The sequence below is a fragment of the Apodemus sylvaticus genome, chromosome 23 (genome assembly GCF_947179515.1).
Source record: "Apodemus sylvaticus chromosome 23, mApoSyl1.1, whole genome shotgun sequence".
Taxonomy (NCBI): Eukaryota; Metazoa; Chordata; class Mammalia; order Rodentia; family Muridae; genus Apodemus; species Apodemus sylvaticus.
Window position 1 is genome coordinate 15,537,416 of NC_067494.1, and position 18,792 is coordinate 15,556,207.

At 42.9% G+C, this 18,792-nt stretch overlaps 1 long non-coding RNA gene and 1 pseudogene across 1 annotated transcript; one reads left to right on the plus strand and one right to left on the minus strand.

Moving 5' to 3' along the window:
• Positions 1–3,066: 3,066 nt before the first annotated feature.
• LOC127673865 (uncharacterized) lies at positions 3,067–11,908 on the minus strand. Its single transcript, XR_007975242.1, has 3 exons — positions 11,876–11,908; positions 5,944–6,134; positions 3,067–5,353 (listed from the first exon to the last, which is right to left on the minus strand). It is a non-coding gene; the product is annotated as an uncharacterized LOC127673865 (long non-coding RNA).
• A 2,908-nt stretch (positions 11,909–14,816) lies between these two features.
• LOC127673519 (sperm motility kinase X-like) lies at positions 14,817–15,744 on the plus strand (annotated as a pseudogene).
• The last annotated feature ends 3,048 nt before the right edge of the window (positions 15,745–18,792 follow it).

Consider the following 18,792-nt stretch of genomic DNA (forward strand, 5'->3'; position numbering starts at 1 on the left):
TTTATTATTAGGAGGTTTGGTCTTTGGAAGCATGAGAAACTACATTTCCAGTGAGTTCAAGGTCTACTGTGTAATTCCTTGGAACTGGTAAATAATATAATATAGTCTATGGCATAAACAACAAAATATTTTTATCATAAAGATTTTCATTTCACGTCTAATGCTTGCATTAAACTGGATCCTTCACTCTCATTAGACATGAATTTAAATAAGGTACAAAGTGGAACCTGAATGTTTTATTCCATACTTTCTGAGCTGTATAAAATGAGGATGACGGAATGTAGCTGAAAGGATAGGAAATAATACAGCCTAACTCTAATGACCCCAATAAATCAGGAGTTTAAAATGCTATCTCGCTTTATTAGAAACTAGGTAAAAGGTCACATTCCAGAACCCGCCCTTTGTTTAGACCTAGCAGAAAGGCCTTGAATAGGTGATCCTGGCCCCATAGGGTAACTGGAAATGGGCTAAGCTTATCTTCTGTAAACTTAAGCCTTTACCCCTAAGCAGGAGTTCACGCAGCTGTAGACATTATAGGAAACTAATTGGTCCACTGAGCGTGGGCTCCGATAATTTAAACTGATTGGCGTACAAACTATGGAGTGGTACAAGTCAATTGGCTCCCATTTCGCGGGCTCTCCATGCTAAGAAATGATTGGTTTGTGATTCGCGGGCTCTGTCGTAAATTTATAAAAGCTGTCGCAATTCGGCACGGCTATGGAACCCAGAATTCTGGAAATAAAGAAATCATGCTATTGCATTGAGACCGTTTCTCATGAGTGATTTGGGTGTCCCCTTCCGGGGTGTGGGGTGCTGGGGCACCCTCGGTTTTTGGGGTCTTACAGTAGCGTCAAAGTTAAATATTTGCTGTCTTCTAGTTGGAAGAAAATAATGCACGTGAAAGTCAAGAAAATCCAGGTTTTTTTAAAGGAGGTTCTATGGTTGTAACCCCACCTAAAATATATAAACTATACACTGCTATTGGAATTATGCCTCTTCTGTATACAATGTCTGATTTTTTTTTTTTTGCATCTTTCTAATATTCTTATTCACAATTCACTCTGAGGGTTTTCTTTGGAGAACCTGCTATCTCAAGACTTTTAGGTCTCCATCAAGCTGACTTCACTCAAATGCTACTTTACACTGACATTTATTTTTGTTGTTGTTGTTTCTTGAGGAAAACCAGAGCCTCACTCGGTAAACATTTATTCTGCCTTTGAGTTATACTCCTGCCATTCCATCAAGATTTGTGCAGATGATATTTATTCATATGCTCCTTGCCTATGATCTTTTTTACACCTATGCAAACAAGTCATAATATCTGGAAACCTGGACTGCAAAAAAGTTGTGCTCTCAATTATCTGAGTGTACCATGGTCCTCTGCAAGCCTGGGTGTTTATCCGTGCACAGTGCTGAACCTGGGATTGATGAAAATGGATGGTAAGTCAGAGACCCAATGAGCAACGAACTCTTGAAAGAAACTGATTGTATTTTTAGATTCCTTCAGTGTGTGTGTGTGTGTGTGTGTGTACATGTGCACGCGCGCGCGCATACAAATGCATGTGCATGGACATGGTCCAAGTCAAGGGTCAGCCTCCAGTGCCATTTTGCAGGTGCCATTTCCTTACTTTTTTTGTTTTTAACATTCTTAAAGTGTAATAACATCACATTTTTTCATTCTGTCTTCACCCTCAAACTTTCGACACGGCACCCACATTTTCCTTCTAAACACATGGAGTCTTCCTCCCTAATTATAGGTAGATGATAGATAGATAGATGATAGATAGATAGATAGATAGATAGATAGATAGAACATGGATGGATGGATAGATGATAGATAGATAATAGATAACATAGATATAGATAGATAGATAGATAGATAGATAGAGAGAGAGAGAGAGAGAGAGAGAGAGAGAGAATCTGAAATGCTAGGTGAGCTTTAGGTCGAATCAGGCAGGTTCAGCTTAGCCCCAAGCTGTGAGTGCTGCTACTGTTCCTCCATGGATATCTCGCCATATTAGTTACGTTTGTGGGTCACAGACCTCATAGCATAGACAGTACTGTTAGTTACTCCAACCTGGGAAATACTTTCTACTTCTATAAAAACTCATCCAAGGGAGAAGGTTTCAGGACCGAGCAGCTTGGACCCTCTGTATCCACTGTCCAAGGTCTTCAGCAATAGGGACTTACCTTCAATCTCTATGGTGTTGGGAGTCCTTTGAGCTCTCCTGAGCAATAATAACCCACATTGACTTTTCTCATGATCATTTCTGGGGTGTATATTCATCTATGAATCTTGGTGGAGTATGGCCAGCGGAGGAGTGTAACGTCATCTAAATTATGCACATATACATATCAGTGCAATTCTCCTTTAATTATGGAGGTGGAGTATGGCCAGCGGAGGAGTGTAACTTCATCTAAATTATGCACATATACATATCAGTGCAATTCTCCTTTAATTATGGAGGTGGAGTATGGCCAGCCGGAGGAGTGTAACTTCATCTAAATTATGCACATATACATATCAGTGCAATTCTCCTTTAATTATTGAGGTGGAGTATGGCCAGCGGAGGAGTGTAACTTCATCTAAATTATGCACATATACATACCAGTGCAATTCTCCTTTAATTATTGAGGCAGGATGGTTCACTGACTTGGAACTCCTTGAGTAGATTGATGCTGGCTTCCCAGACAGTTCCAGGTCCATGCCAGAACCGCTACAATGCTGGCCGATATTTTTATATGTGTTGTGAGGCTGGAACTCAGGTTCCCATGCTGTGTAGCAAGAATTTTACTGAGCGACTTCCAAAAACTAAAATTGATCATAGCCCTTGATGTTTGTGCTTGTTGATTCATGGTTATTTTTGTAGAACACAGGTTGCTGTTTTTCCTCCTTAAACTGAGCATTGTCAAGAGAATGGTATAGTTTTAACAGTTTCACACAATCTGACAGTTAAGACACCTTCATACATAAGTACTGGCAAAACTTACATAGATACGCACAGACCTGCATACAGACAAAACATCAATGAACATTAAATAAAAATTAAAAGGAAATTTTGGGTCCTTGTTTTATTAATGGCTAGACCAAGAAGCCCCTCCTGCCTCTAAAAAGGCTCCAACGTGTCCAAGGTCAGGGATATAGCATTTTAAAAGACAAACCATAATTACATCAGAGCTCAGGGGAGGTAGGCTATGTTAGTGAAGGATTTAGAGTGGCCTGGGAAGATCTACTTTATTTGCAAGGGTCAGCTGCACCTCCTCCTGAATTTTTAAGGGTTGCCCTCACCCATCCACCCAGCCACTCCAACCTCCCTGTCCTCGAATTCTCCTACACTGGGACCTTGAGCCTTCATGTGACCAAGGGCCTCTGACAAGGATATCCTCTGATACATTTGCAGCTGGAGCCATGGGTCCCTCCATGTGTACCCCTTGGTGTTTTAGTCCCTGGGAGCTCTGGTTGGTTCACATTGTTGTTCTTCCTATAGGGTTGCAATCCCCTTCAGCTCCTTCAGTCCTTTCTCGAAGTAAGCCTTTGGGGTCCCCGTGCTCAGTCCAATGGTTGGCGGAGAGCTTCCACCTCTGTATATGTCAGGCTCTTACAGAGCCTCTCAGGAGACAGCCATATCAGGCTTCTGTCAGCAAGCACTTCTTGGCATCCACAATAGTGTCTGAATTTGGTGGGTCTGAGCCCATGCCCTGAGCTGATCTTGGAAACTTCCTTCTTTTTATTTAGCCAAGCATCTCAGTCCAAAGAAACAGCACTCTCTGCCATGGGTGGATCTTCCAACTTTAATTAACATTATCAAAATTATCTCCCATGGGTGTGCATCTCTGAGATAATTCTAGTTTCTTTCAGGTCAAAAGTGAATACTATTAATCACACTGATTCACCTCAAAATGGCATCTGTTGTGAAAATGTACAGACTTTTTAGGCCTTATTCTGTAAACAGTGCAGCCTAACAACTGCATGGGAGTCATCTTTAGTATTGCAGGTAATCTAGGTAGCATTTTAAGTTCACTGGAAAGATATGTATAGGTTGCTTGCAAATACTATTCCATTTTCTATAAGAGACTTGAGCATCTATGACTTTGGGTTGGCATCTGTGGGGAGGGAGTCCTGAAGCCATTCTTTCTCAGATATTGAGGGTCTACTATGTTAATGAAGACAGTTTTCCAAATAGGAAAAAATCTAAAACTGGGTATGGGGGTAGGTGTCTATAGTCCTAGCTCTTTCTGGAGACTGAAGCAGAAACATTGGGAGTTGAAGGCCTGCCTGAGTTAAAGAGGTCAAACCTAGACTAAGCAACTTTTAAGATCTGTTTTAAAAGATAAAATAGCAAAGGAAAACTGTGGGAATATAATATAGCTCAGTGGTAGAGCACTACTAAGCCTGTGTAAGCAGTTGGGGTCAATTCCCTTCACCATCAAGAAGGTAGTGACCCACTCAGTGACACCCCACACCCAATGGTACACAAATTCCTTCCAACAAGATTGCATATTCCAATACTTCTAATCTTTTTGAGTAGTTCCACTCTCTGGTGATTAAGCATTCAAACATGAGCCCTTACAGGGGATATTTTATTTTTCTTGTGTTCTTTCTTTTCAGGGGGATTTCAAGAGAGTTTCCCTTGTGTAGCCTTGGCTAACTGTCCTAGAACTCACTCAGTAGGTCACGCTGGCCTTGAATTTATACATATCTGCCTGCCTCTGCATCCCAAGTGCTGGGTTGCATATGGTGGGCATTTCTATTCAAACAACCATAAAAGTGTAAAAAAAAAATGCCTGAATTAAACCTGTGGAGGGAAATGAAAGAATTGAAATTCAGTTTTATGTTAAAGGTCAGTGCAAGCCTTTAAAGAGCCTCAGATCCTCTGTGGTGCCCGACAACCCAGCAGCACAGAAGAGTCTGGGAGCAGTGTCTCTCGTAATTGAGAGTAGGGAGGGGGGTGCTCACCAGACTCAGAAACTACTTTTCAGGATAAATTGATTTTTGAAACAGGAGGGTGGGAAATAGATCACCTGTGTTTTTTTATTAACCTTTGGGCTCCTGGGTGTGTGGTGGAGGTTAGCTGTTTTCAGTGAATGCTGTGGATGGCAGATTTTCTGGCATTTTGGGTTGAAGGTTGTTGTTTTGAGAGGATTTCCATTTGGGAGAAAGAAGAGAGGGAAAAGAAACCTCTTGCTTCTTTGCATTTGAGAGGTTTAAAAATAATGTGTTGTTTGTTCTCTTTTCCATAGAATGTCTCTGGCTGTTCATTTTCCAGTCCCTTGTTCAGCGCTGCTTGGCACCGTAACAGGTGCCTCCTTGGAAGCTCAGCTTCTTGAATATTCCCAGCAAGGGAACTGGGACCTGAAAGTCAAGAAAATTCTTATGAAAGGTAAATAGAGTGTTAAAGCTGGCAGAGGTAACGTGACCCATATTTTTGAATAGTGTAAAACAGTGCCAAGACTAAATGTAGTAGCCCACATCTTTAAAATCAATATTCAGGAGGCAGACACAGGCAGATTTCTCTGTGAGGTCAAGGCCAGCTTCCTCAAAAAATGGAGTTGGGGACGCCAGTCTGTACAATGAAATCCTTTCTAAAATACAAATATAAACAAATGCCAATAAAGTTCTTTTTCAGAACAAGCAAATGCGGTGAGGTGCAGCTCAGCAGAAACCATGTTTTCTTAGCATATGTAGATCCCTAGGTTCCATCCACATCACATGGAAAACTAGATTTGTCAGCACCTTCCTCTAATCCTGGCACCGAGACGTTAAGAGTACCAGAATCAGGAGTCAAGGTCATCCCCAGCTGTCTAGTAAATTGAGGCTAATGTCTCAATAAGACAAAACAAAACAAAAAATAAAAACAAAACAAAAACAACAACCACAAAACAAAAACAAAAGCAGTTTCTGGAGTTAAAAGAACGTACTACTCTTTCAGAAGGCCCACTTACAAGATCATAGCTTGTAACAGTAACTCCAGGGAATCTGACGCCTCTGTCTTCCAGGGGTATCTGGGCTCCTTGGCTCACACCTTAATCCCAGCACATGGGAAGCAGAGGCAGGCAGAGCTCTCTAAGTTTGAAGCCAACATGATCTACATGCCAAAGTGAGTATAGCCAGGGCGACATCGAGAAACCTCTTCCTGAAAAACAAAACAAAACAAAGTAATAAAAACTAAAACCAGAACCAATAATGAAAAATAGAAAAGAAAAATGGGAACTGAATTACAGGTGTGTTTCACCATGCCTCCTGGCTCCTGGCATCTGTTGTTTCCAACAGGAAGGTAAGTCTTACTTGAATCATTGTTCCAGTATACAGTGTTCAATGTAATTATATTGAGTCAATGAAATATTATGTATTTTTGTTTTGTAAATTTATTTTAAATCACACATGCACGTCGGAGGCCAGATGTGACAGACACTTTGGAGTTGAAGTACAGGTCATTTCGAGCCATCCGATGTGGGTGCTGGGTGACAATTTCTGGTCCTCTAGAAAACCATCTCTCCAACCTCCAATATTTCGCTTTTCTTTCTCTTTCTTCAGAGTTTCTCTCTTTTTTTATTCCGTGGGGTTCCTGTGATGTGTTTTTAATTTTCCCCTTCTCCTTTCCCATATCTTCTCCTTTGTACTGATCCAGCTCTCAAAACATTCACAGTCTTCAGTCTTCTTTGTCAAATGAGTGAGGAGGTGTATTTGTGTGCAGTGTGTGAGGAGGTGTATTTGTGTGCAGTGTGTGAGGAGGTGTATTTGTGTGCAGTGTATGAGGAGGTGTATTTGTGTGCAGTGTGTGAGGAGGTGTATTTGTGTGCAGTGTGTGAGGAGGTGTATTTGTGTGCAGTGTGTGAGGAGGTGTAATTGTGTGCAGTGTGTGAGGAGGTGTATTTGTGTGCAGTGTGTGAGGAGGTGTATTTGTGTGCAGTGAGTGAGGAGGTGTATTTGTGTGCAGTGAGTGAAGAGGTGCATTTGTGTGCAGTGTGTGAGGAGGTGTATTTGTGTGCAGTGTGTGAGGAGGTGTATTTGTGTGCAGTGAGTGAGGAGGTGTATTTGTGTGCAGTGAGTGAGGAGGTGTATTTGTGTGCAGTGTGTGAGGAGGTGTATTTGTGTGCAGTGTGTGAGGAGGTGTATTTGTGTGCAGTGTGTGAGGAGGTGTATTTGTGTGCAGTGTGTGAGGAGGTGTATTTGTGTGCAGTGTGTGAGGAGGTGTATTTGTGTGCAGTGTGTGAGGAGGTGTATTTGTGTGCAGTGTGTGAGGAGGTGTATTTGTGTGCAGTGTGTGAGGAGGTGTATTTGTGTGCAGTGTGTGAGGAGGTGTATTTGTGTGCAGTGTGTGAGGAGGTGTATTTGTGTGCAGTGAGTGAGGAGGTGTATTTGTGTGCAGTGTGTGAGGAGGTGTATTTGTGTGCAGTGTGTGAGGCTGCACAGGCATGGGCAGAGGAAGAGGCTTCAGGTGTCCTCTGTCTGCTTTCCTCCTTTGAGTCAGGATCTCACCCTGAACTCACCCTGAACTCACCCGGAGCCTGCCTTGCTTTTGGCTAGGCTGGAAACCAGCAGGCAGCCAGTGATCCTCTGTCTCTCCTCCTCCCGCCAAATAGCCAAAAGCTGGAAAGAACCCAGATGTCCCTCAATGGAGGAATGGATACAGAAAATGTGGTATATTTACCCAATGGAAGACTACTCAGCAATTAGAAACAATGAATGCATGAAATTCTTAGGCAAATGGGTGGAACTGGAAAATATCATCCTAAGTGAGGTAACTCATTCACAAAAAAAGCACACATGGAATGCAGTCACTGATAAGTGGATATTAGCCCAGAAGCTCTGAATAACCAAGACACAAACCACATATCAAATCATTCCCAAGAAGAAGGAAGGAGAGGGCCCGGGTCCTGGAAAGTCTTGATGCAGCATTGTAGGGGATTGCCAAGACAGGAGTGGGAGGGGGTTGATTGGGGAACTGGCGGAGGGAAGAGAGCTTATGGGACTTAATGGGGCGGGGGGGGGGGGGGACCGGGAAAGGGAAAATCATTCAGAATACAAACAAAGAATATAGAAATAATAATAATAATAACAACAACAACAATAATAATAATAATGTGTTTGTGGGATAGTGCCTGCCTTGTTCTGAGTGCTGCAGTCTCTGATCTTTGTAACAAAAATGCAAAGAAAAAGAGGTCTTCAGTTATAGAAGGACTGAGGAACACTCTATTTCCCCCTTTTTCTTTTTTTTTTTCTTTTTTTTTATTGATATATTTTTTATTTACATTTCACATGATTTCCCCCTTTCTGGGTCCCCACTCCCCGAAAGTCCCATAAGCCCTCTTCCCTCCCCCTGTTCCTCCATCTTCTACCCCTTCCCACTTCCCTGTTCTGGAATTCCTCTATACTCTTGCACTGAGTCTTTCCAGAACCCCCCTTTTTCTTAGAGAGCTTTCATAGGAAACTTTTTACAACTTAGAAATAAAAGCTAAAATCACTTTTCCAAGTGTCACTTTTTCTCCCTGCAACTTCCACCTACAGTTTTAAAGTTAGATCCACGCTGTTCCTGCTGAGCTAGGACAAAGGCTACATTACTTAGTCCCCTAGCTGTTAGGCTACAGGCATTGGTCACATTAGCCAGCAGCTTTTAAACCTCAGAACTAGCATAGAATAGAAGGCCTGGAGACCATCTTTCTTTAAAGTCACACCAGAGTCCAATTCTATGTCCTGTATCAGAGTCCTCTGTGTCTGGAGGCTCACAGCAAATTTCCTTCTAGAACACATTGCATCTGTCCTCTTATTTGCATGGGGTTCACTCTGTTAACCATTCACTCACTCTCAGTAAACCTCGGCAAATGGCTCTGGTGGCCTGGGTCAGGTTAAAAGTCCTGGGATATAACTTCTTTAAGCAGTGTTTAGTAAATACAAATCCTAGAATCCAGTCCTGCCTAAGCAGAAAGTAGTTAACAGTCAGAATATAAGACACCTATTTCTCCACCTGTTTCTCCAGCATGCTGTCCAAGAGCTTCCAGTCCCATGTCTATCTTGGTGGTACACCAGGTCATTGAGATGCAATCCTATTGGAGATCCGTAACTCTGGGGTACCCCTGTCTGGTAACTGGGAAGGTCACTTGCTCACACCCTCATTTAGGCCTTCCTAGCATGACTCCATAGGAGTGTGCCTCCATGCCACGTGAGTGCAAATTGCTGATCACACTTTACCATGTAAGACCATACTTAAGAGAGAGCCAACTTTCTCTCCAATCCCCTACACTCATCTCTTCACTGGGGATTTGATCTTAGGGCCTCCTGCTTGTACACTGAGCATTTTACCAACTGAGCCCCTCACCCACGCCTTTTGAGAACCTCTCTTAAGTATATTTTTTGTTCTTGTAGAAAATGGGATTTGATTCGCAGTACCAAGGCAGCTGACAACCATCAGTGACACCAGTTACAATCGATATACTGCCCTCTTGTGGCCTTGGCAGTTAGTGAATGCATGAGATAGACATTCAGGCAAAACACCAACCACACACACACACACACACACACACACACACACACACACACACACAGAGAGAGAGAGAGAGAGAGAGAGAGAGAGAGAGAGAGAGAGAGAGAGAGACAGAGAGACAGAGAGACAGAGACAGAGACAGAGAGAGAGACAGGCACACAGAGACAGTGATGGAAAGACAGAGAAAGAGACAGAGACAGACACAGAGATAGAGAGACAGAGGAGAGAGAGCAAGAGCAAGATGTCACTTTCTAACAAGCTTTGTTACATTTCCTTGCATTTCTAGAAAACATCTCCTTTCTGCTAATGGAATTGTGAAGCCTCCCAAATTTTGATGGTGTTTTTGGGGCAGAAAAATTATGTAACACAAGGACTGGAAGAACATTTGAATGTCCTCTAGCCTGTCTTCTGCCCTGTTCCTCTTGCTCTCTTGTAGCCCATTCTGGCCTCTAACCTTTTGTCAATCCAAGGCTGACTTTGAACTCCTGTACCTATGCCTCAAGAGCTCTATCATGCCCAGTTTTATCTTCTTGACCATCTCTGGGGAAATTTTTGCTATCTTTCCAAAGAGATTTTTCAGTCTTTGGAAATCTCTTAGAACATTCTTCCAGAGACTGAAATGAAAACTAGGCTGGCCTCTCTGTTTGTCTTCAGGCTCTGAGGGGCAGCTTCTCAGTTCCTCCTGATACCTGGGACAACCTCCAGATGGCTAACTTAACGCTGGACCCTTCTAGAAATGGCTCCCCTCCTGTCTGTAGTTTACATGTGATCACTGCTGTCTGAAGGAGCCTAGGCTGAACTCTAGCAGGTGAGCTGGATGGTGAGACAAGAAGTATCATGCATGTGTGTATAGTGCACTGATTAGATAACATGAAGAGACCCAGCATAGATGGATAACTTAGGAGCCAGCGTGAGTTCTGGTTCTGCCTTACATGGGTATTAGACAGACCATTTTGCTTTTGTGTCTCCATGATCTTGTCCTAGTTCAAAGAGATACAGACAACTGCATCTCACCCCTTAGTTGCTCGCACAGTCTATCAAATGTTGCTACCTTCTATCACTAAAATCTCAAGTCTAGAAGAAAGACATGGTGGCATCTTGTTAGGCTGGTCAGAAAAGAGATGGTCTCAGATAACCAAATACCTTTTAATTTCCCTAAGAACATGGCCCCTATCTTATTCATCAGAGGAGCTTTTCTGCATTCCGTTCAGTGTTCCAGCAGAGCTCAGCCTGAGATGCTCACCACTCAACAATGTCTGTTTGCTTAGATTTGAACATTTTTTATGTCCAACCTCTGTACAGATTTGCTGGTACCTGAGGATACATGGGAGGAATAGTATGTGCACCCTTGAGAGAGAAAATCAGACAGCTAAGCATTTTTTTAAAATTTTAATTCCTTTTTATGTGTATGAGTGTTTTATGCTGCAAGCTAATCAGGAAACTCATAAGGCTTAGTTCCTCTGCCCCTGACTGCTCCAAATTCTTGTGAGTCAGTATTTTTCCTGTGAAGTAAGGACCCACCCAGGACTTGTGGGAGGAACACTATTGTAGTGGATATTCCTGGTTGTCAACTTGACTATGTCTGGAATGAACTACAATCAAGAATTGGAAGGCTCACCTATGATCCTAATCTGGAGGCTCAGGGATACAAGTTTCTGACCTGGATCTTGGCATGAAGATCTTGAAGGATAGTGGCTATGAATTCCAGAAGATCAAGACATAGAGTTCAAGGTCATCTGGGATTAAAGTCTTGATGGCACATGCCTTTAATCTGGGCCACACCCTCTGCTGGAGACCTACAGCCTTTAATCTGGTCCACACCCTCTGCTAGAGACCAATATAAGAACATTGGAAGTAGACTCACACTTCTTCCTTGCCTGCCTCGTGGGACTGAGCAACTGCTAGATTCTTGGACTTCCATCTGCATCTGCCTTGTGGAACTGAGCAACTGCTAAATCCTTGGCCTTCCATCCATAGCTGCTGCTGACCATTGCTGGGGAGTTGGACTACAAGCTGTAAGTCATCGATAAATTCCCTAACTATATAGAGACTACCCATACATTCTGTGACTCTAGAGAACCCTCACTAATACAACTATATTCATTTGATTCTTCATTGAGAATATAGACCAGACTCCCCTCCTAGCCCATCCCCAAGAAAGGTATCAGGAAGATCCGGGAGCATCCATGTCAGTATCAGCCACCTGTCCTAGGGATAGCTCAGCTCCCTCATGCTGGGTTCCTCACCTTCAAGGATCTGCTACACCATGTATCAGGCAGCCTTCCCTACATAATACAGCTCCTAGTTCTTGAAAAGTATCAGGGCACACAGAGATGAGATGTTAACAACAGTCTTGCTAAGGCCAGGGATATCTGGGAGAGCGTTGAAGGTACCTGAGGTAGTTGTTCACCTTAACTAGGTCCTTCATTGGATGCTAAAAAGCATTTGACAAAATTCAGCATCCTTTCATGCTTAAAGTCTTGGAGAGAACAGGAATTCAAGGCCCATACCTAAACATAGTAAAAGCAATATACAGCAAACCGGTAGCCAGCATCAAACTAAATGGAGAGAAACTTGAAGCAATCCCACTGAAATCAGGGACCAGACAAGGCTGCCCCCTTTCTCCTTATCTTTTCAATATTGTACTTGAGGTACTAGCTCGGGCAATTCGACAACATAAGGAGGTCAAAGGGATACAAATTGGAAAGGAAGAAGTCAAACTTCCATTATTTGCAGACGACATGATAGTCTACCTAAGTGACCCAAAAAACTCCACTAGAGAGCTCCTACAGCTGATAAACAACTTCAGCAAAGTGGCAGGTTATAAAATCAACACAAGCAAATCAGTGGCCTTCCTATACTCAAAGGATAAGCAGGCTGAGAAAGAAATTAGGGAAATGACCCCCTTCACAATAGCCACAAACAATATAAAGTATCTTGGGGTGACTCTTACCAAACATGTGAAAGATCTGTATGACAAGAACTTCAAGACTCTGAAGAAGGAAATGGAAGAAGACCTCAAAAAATGGGAAAACCTCCCATGCTCATGGATCGGTAGAATCAATATAGTTAAAATGGCCATTTTGCCAAAAGCAATATACAGATTCAATGCAATACCCATCAAAATCCCAACTCAATTCTTCACAGAGTTAGAAAGAGCAATTATCAAATTCATCTGGAACAACAAAAAACCCAGGATAGCTAAAACTATTCTCAGCAACAAAAGAAAATCTGGGGGAATCAGTATCCCTGACCTCAAGCAATACTACAGAGCAATAGTGTTAAAAACTGCATGGTATTGGTACAGTGACAGGCAGGAGGATCAATGGAACAGGATTGAAGATCCAGAAATGAACCCACACACCTATGGCCATTTGATCCTCGACAAAGAGGCTGAAAACATCCAATGGAAAAAAGATAGCCTTTTCAACAAATGGTGCTGGTTCAACTGGAGGGCAGCATGCAGAAGAATGCGAATTGATCCATCCTTGTCTCCTTGTACTAAGCTCAAATCCAAATGGATCAAGGACCTCCACATAAAGCCAGACACTCTGAAGCTAATAGAAAAGAAACTGGGGAAGACCCTTGAGGACATCGGTACAGGGAGAAAGTTTCTGAACAGAACACCAATAGCGTATGTTCTAAGAGCAAGAATTGACAAATGGGACCTCATAAAATTACAAAGTTTCTGTAAGGCAAAAGACACCATCAAGAGGACAAATCGGCAACCAACAAATTGGGAAAAGATCTTCACCAATCCTACATCAGATAGAGGGCTAATATCCAATATATATAAAGAACTCAAGAAGTTAGACTCCAGAAAACCGAACAACCCTATTAAAAAATGGGGTACAGAGTTAAACAAAGAATTCACACCTGAAGAACTTCGGATGGCAGAGAAGCATCTTAAAAAATGCTCAACTTCATTAGTCATTAGGGAAATGCAAATCAAAACAACCCTGAGATTTCATCTTACACCAGTCAGAATGGCTAAGATTAAAAATTCAGGAGACAGCAGGTGTTGGAGAGGGTGTGGAGAAAGAGGAACACTCCTCCACTGCTGGTGGGGCTGCAAATTGGTACAACCACTCTGGAAATCAGTCTGGCGGTTCCTCCGAAAACTGGGCACCTCACTTCCAGAAGATCCTGCTATACCACTCCTGGGCATATACCCAGAGGATTCCCCAGCATGTAATAAGGATATATGCTCTACTATGTTCATAGCAGCCCTATTTATAATTGCCAGATGCTGGAAAGAACCCAGGTATCCCTCAACAGAAGAGTGGATGCAAAAAATGTGGTATATCTACAAAATGGAGTACTATTCAGCCATTAGAAACAATGAATTCATGAAATTCTTAGGCAAATGGATGGAGCTAGAGAACATCATACTAAGTGAGGTAACCCAGACTCAAAAGGTGAATCATGGTATGCACTCACTAATAAGTGGTTATTAATCTAGAAAACTGGAATACCCAAAACATAATCCACACATCAAATGAGATACAAGAAGAAAGCAGGAGTGGTCCCTGGTTCTGGAAAGACTCAGTGAAACAGTATTTGGCAAAACCAGAACGGGGAACTGGGAAGGGGTGGGAGGGAGGACAGGGGAAGAGAAGGGGGCTTACGGGACTTTCGGGGAGTGGGGGGGGCTAGAAAAGGGGAAATCATTTGAAATGTAAATAAATTATATCGAATAAAAAAAATAAAAAAGAAAGAAAAGGACCAAGTAGGAGTCCCATTATAAAAGAACTTAATAATCACAGATATAATTTTAGGAATTGTTATAGGATCATCATCAAAACTTTAGTCATCTGTTTGTCTACATAGCATCACTATAAGACAGTACATCTTCGTGGATCTGCAGAGATATGCTCCAAAGGGATGTGCTACTACTTATTGATTATTATAAACATATAATAATAACAGAAAAAGCATATAAACAGCAGGAATCTTTCCTAAAATTAGTCCCCCACAGCCTTGCTGAATGGGGGCTCACCTGTCGCAGAGTGTATAATAATCCGAGGCAGGCATTTCAGGATGATCATCTGCTAGTATATTAGCTTGTCCCATTATGGCTCCTGGCACTGTGATCACTGTGTCTGGGGACTTATCAAGATGATCAAGATAAAAAATTCTCATTCCTTGGCTGTAGTTATTTTGGGCCTACTTTCTTGTCCTAGCTCAATGTCAAAGATCTCCACATCATCTGACACATTTCTCCCTTTTTCTTGTCCTTTTGACACAGGAATCTAGCTGTAAACATTTTTTTGGGGCCTGACTTTATTTTATTTTTTAATTTTTTTGTATTGCAAAATTGGTTCTACCTAAATCATGAAAGGTTTGATGATGGAGTAGGACCTGGAGGCCTGCTACTCTATTAAAGAGATCTTTATCCCTAACTATAAGGTGCTGACCACCCTTGGTGAAGGAAACTTTTCAGTGGTCAAACTGGCCTTCCATGTTTCCACATTGACTTGTGTGTCTGTAAAAATTTGCCAAAAACACCCACAAAGTATACCTCGATTATCTGCATGGAAGTCAGGAATATGAAATCACTTAGACATCCTAAGATTGTCAAGTCATTTCACATGGTGCAGATGAGAGAGACCACCTACATAGTGATGGAGCACGCATCAGAGGGAGAGCTACAAGACCTCATCATCGAAGGGGGTTTTTAGAGGAGAGCTAGGCTTGAAGGATGTTTGTCCAGATCGTACATGCTGTGCAGTACTGCCACAACAATCACATTGCCCATAGGTACAGAAAGGCCAGCAACATTTTGATCGACCACTGTCTAATTTTGGCCTTACTGCTGAAGTAATCCCTAGGCAAAAGCGGGCAGATTTCTGTAGCATACTGCCCTGCTGTGCTCCAGAACTCTTGTAAGCAGAGTAATATGAGGGCTGCCCAATGGATATCTGGAGTTTAGGGGTACTCCTGTTCCTCATGGTGACTGGGAGCCTGTCTTTCCTAGGTAAATCTTTTGTGGATTTGGGGCTGCAGATCATCACAACAAACTTCAGCATTCTCCTCATGTTTCCATTGATAATTTCAATGTCATCATCAAACTGCTGATGATCAGTTCATCTAATCCAATTGTGAGACACCCCATGATCTGGACAGTGAGGCATGTTTACCACCTACTTACACGCAGATGTTCCCGGACACCCAGAGCCCTAGCATTGTCAGGACCAAGCGGGTCATTGGATATATGCCTGACAGGCATATGTCCTCCTGCAGTACCCAAGAGAAGGTCTGAGGATCTCTACAGGCAGCTAAGAGTATAACCCTCAGAGGGTCCTCCACTGGGGATACCTGCAGAAAGAGACTCTCACACAGGAAAAGGACATCACCCAGGAAAAGACCATCCTTCAATAAGATGCCATCATTCAGGAAGAACCCACTACCAATGTCCAGCCTTGGGGTGCAGGCTCTCATAACTGACCATACTGCTGGAAGGAATGAAGAAGACAATCATGCACTGCCTCTGAAACCCGTGCAGTTGCCTGACACCACCAAAGGGAAGTAAAGTTTCCAGTAAGAAATTGGTTCTAAGAAAAGGGGATCATTGGACCCTTCACAGGACCACATTGGTGCAAGTCGTTATTCATTTTATCCATACTTTTGTTCTTTGTGACAAAGGATGGGTCTTCCCCCTTGTGGCAAACTAAGGAATTTAACAATCTGCCACTTCAGAAAGAATTCCATAGAGCTACTTCATGCCTACTGAACCAAAAGTGGACAGCAGAGAAGCTGATCAAAGCAGGGAGAGGAGAAGATGGGGCATGGAGAAAGGAAGCAGAGAGTTATTGGAGAACCACTGGGCGGGGGAGACCGAGTGCTAGGGATCTGCAGGGCCAGTCCAATAATTTCTCTGTGATTCACAGTCACTAAGAGCCTCCCTCATCTGTGTCTTTGCTTTGAAGTCCTGATGAGGACAAGTCCTAGCTCCATAGCTTGTGAGTCATGTGTTGGGGGTCAGCCTGGCTGAGAATCTGACAGTCCATCAGGAGACCCAAGCCAGATATACATGAGCCTGTGTGGCCACAGTCCCCTCCTTCACAGGAAGAGCTGTCCACCCCAGCACTGTTTTATCCAGGTAAAATCTCAGGCAGAAAGGGCTAGTTTTTCACTGGGTGTTGCTCAGATGAGAGGGCTGAGGTGCAAAAGAACCCTCAAAGCCCTCTGTGGAAGAGTAGCACTGTGGCTTCTCCTCTAACCTGGATAACTCTCAGAGATTCTTCTTCGATAACATTCTGTCTTTTGCTCCCTGTTTCATGGAGAGAATATGGTCTTATTCACGAAGTAGACTTCTTTCCTTAGAGAACTTTCCCTAGTCAGCATATCCTGCCTGCCACAGTTGGGTTCCTAGGTTGAAAATGAGACCTGGAAGTGCCTCTGTGGGGGTCCTCTAGGGGACTCCCTCCTTTTACAAACCCCCACCCAGCCCCATTCCCCCTGCATCGCAGGACACACCTTGAGTCCTCAGACCCAACTCAGAGCAAAACTTATGAAATCCACAGCAGTGGAGTGACTCCAGAGGCAGCTGTGCCCTCTCTCTCCGCCAATTCTGCCCTCTAGCTCCTCTTCCCTTGCCTCTCTCTGCTTGTTCTCTCCAGGGCACCATTTACCTTGGAACAGGACAATTCTCTCAGCATCAGGTGCCATCACATGAAGGAGTAATAAGTGCTGGGCCCAGGGTCAAACTAGAGGCCCTTATGATCAGGCAGTAACCTGCTGTGGCTCTGCCTCATGCCAGCTTCCGGCCTCTACCTGGAGTCAGCATTCAGCTAGACGCATCCACAAAATTACTTCTATTTTATTTTTTGAGTATTTGCACATTACTTTTTCTTGCTCAGGTAAACAGTCTGGCACATACTTTGAGATGGCTTCTGGGAAGCGTTCCCTGTCTCTCCCACTGTCACATTGGTAAGATGTCATCTCCTGTGTCCTCTCTCCCTATGCTGTACCTGTCATAGATTGAGGCCCACAGAAGGCCATGTGACTGACATGGATGGTCTGTCCTGCCAAATGTCTCCCCTAATTTGAATACAAGGCAACAAGCTTCCTGGCATAGTAATCCTGCTGGGATTTCTGCTGAGTTCAACAGCATGGCCCTATAGCATTCTACGGTCAGGAAACACATTCTTATTTGGTATCTGCACTGTCCACTGTCCCCTGATCAACAAGAAGCTCTCATAGGACAGATATATTTTTTGCCCAATCAGAGAAGAGATGTGTGTCTTATTCTACTCTGGAGCAGGAAGAGTATCACAGAACCCAATGTTCCCCAATCCACAATGCACAGCTTTGAGAAAGTTCATTTCTCGGGTCCTGTGTTGGTCCTAGCCACTGGAAGAAAACCAAGGAGGACTTCTCAGATACTCTGGCCAGATTGGCTTGGAGAGCTGACCTCACATCCTCTTTCCTTGCCATCCATGCACTTGGACAGGGAACACCTGGTGAGTCTTTACCTCTGTCTCAATCTTTTCCTGTACATGAACAGCTTCCAAACAGAAGATCTCAATTGCTCTTTCATAAACAGGAGCTCTAGGGAGTTATGTTACACTGAAGACTGCCTTATGTGGCATACACAAAGTATGAACATAAAATTTAAAATCATACTTGATCAAAACAGATACAGGAAATTAAAACCCAAAAGATCAACATACCTAACAACAGCAACAACAACAAAAGTTCTTGAATGTATCACTCTTAATAATACCAAACTCAGAAGTATGCTAAGGGAACATATTCTACCTACAACAAATACAAACATTGATTTTTATTCCCTGGTAGATGTGTTCAGATATCTGAGGCATACTTCCATTTTATATCCTGACATTTGGTTCTTTCTACTTTGGTTAGTAGCTATGCTTGTTATAGTGTTCACATTGTCCCGTCTATAAATCAAATGGAATGGAACCTAGAGCATAGCACAGCTTGGTTTTTACTTCCTGTGCATCCTGTTGCCTCAGTTTCTCCTTAGGTACACTGTAATGCTGTTAGCATTTGTGTTTTAGTCAGTCTCATATATACCAACAGGCCACCTTGTAGCCAAGAATGATCTTGAACAAGATCCTCATCTTCCTATCTTGACATCACCAATGCAGAAATATCTGTTTTGAGCCACCCTGTCCTGTTCAAGGCCCGTGTATGCAAGAGTAAGTTCCAGGCTGAGTGGTATATTGTCTGAAAAAGGACATGTACATTCTAAATATGTGGAATTATCAGATCTTGTCACTGGGACTGGGCAAATATGTGTTTGGTATAGAATCCTTTGAAAACCAGTCAAGGCAGCATCTTT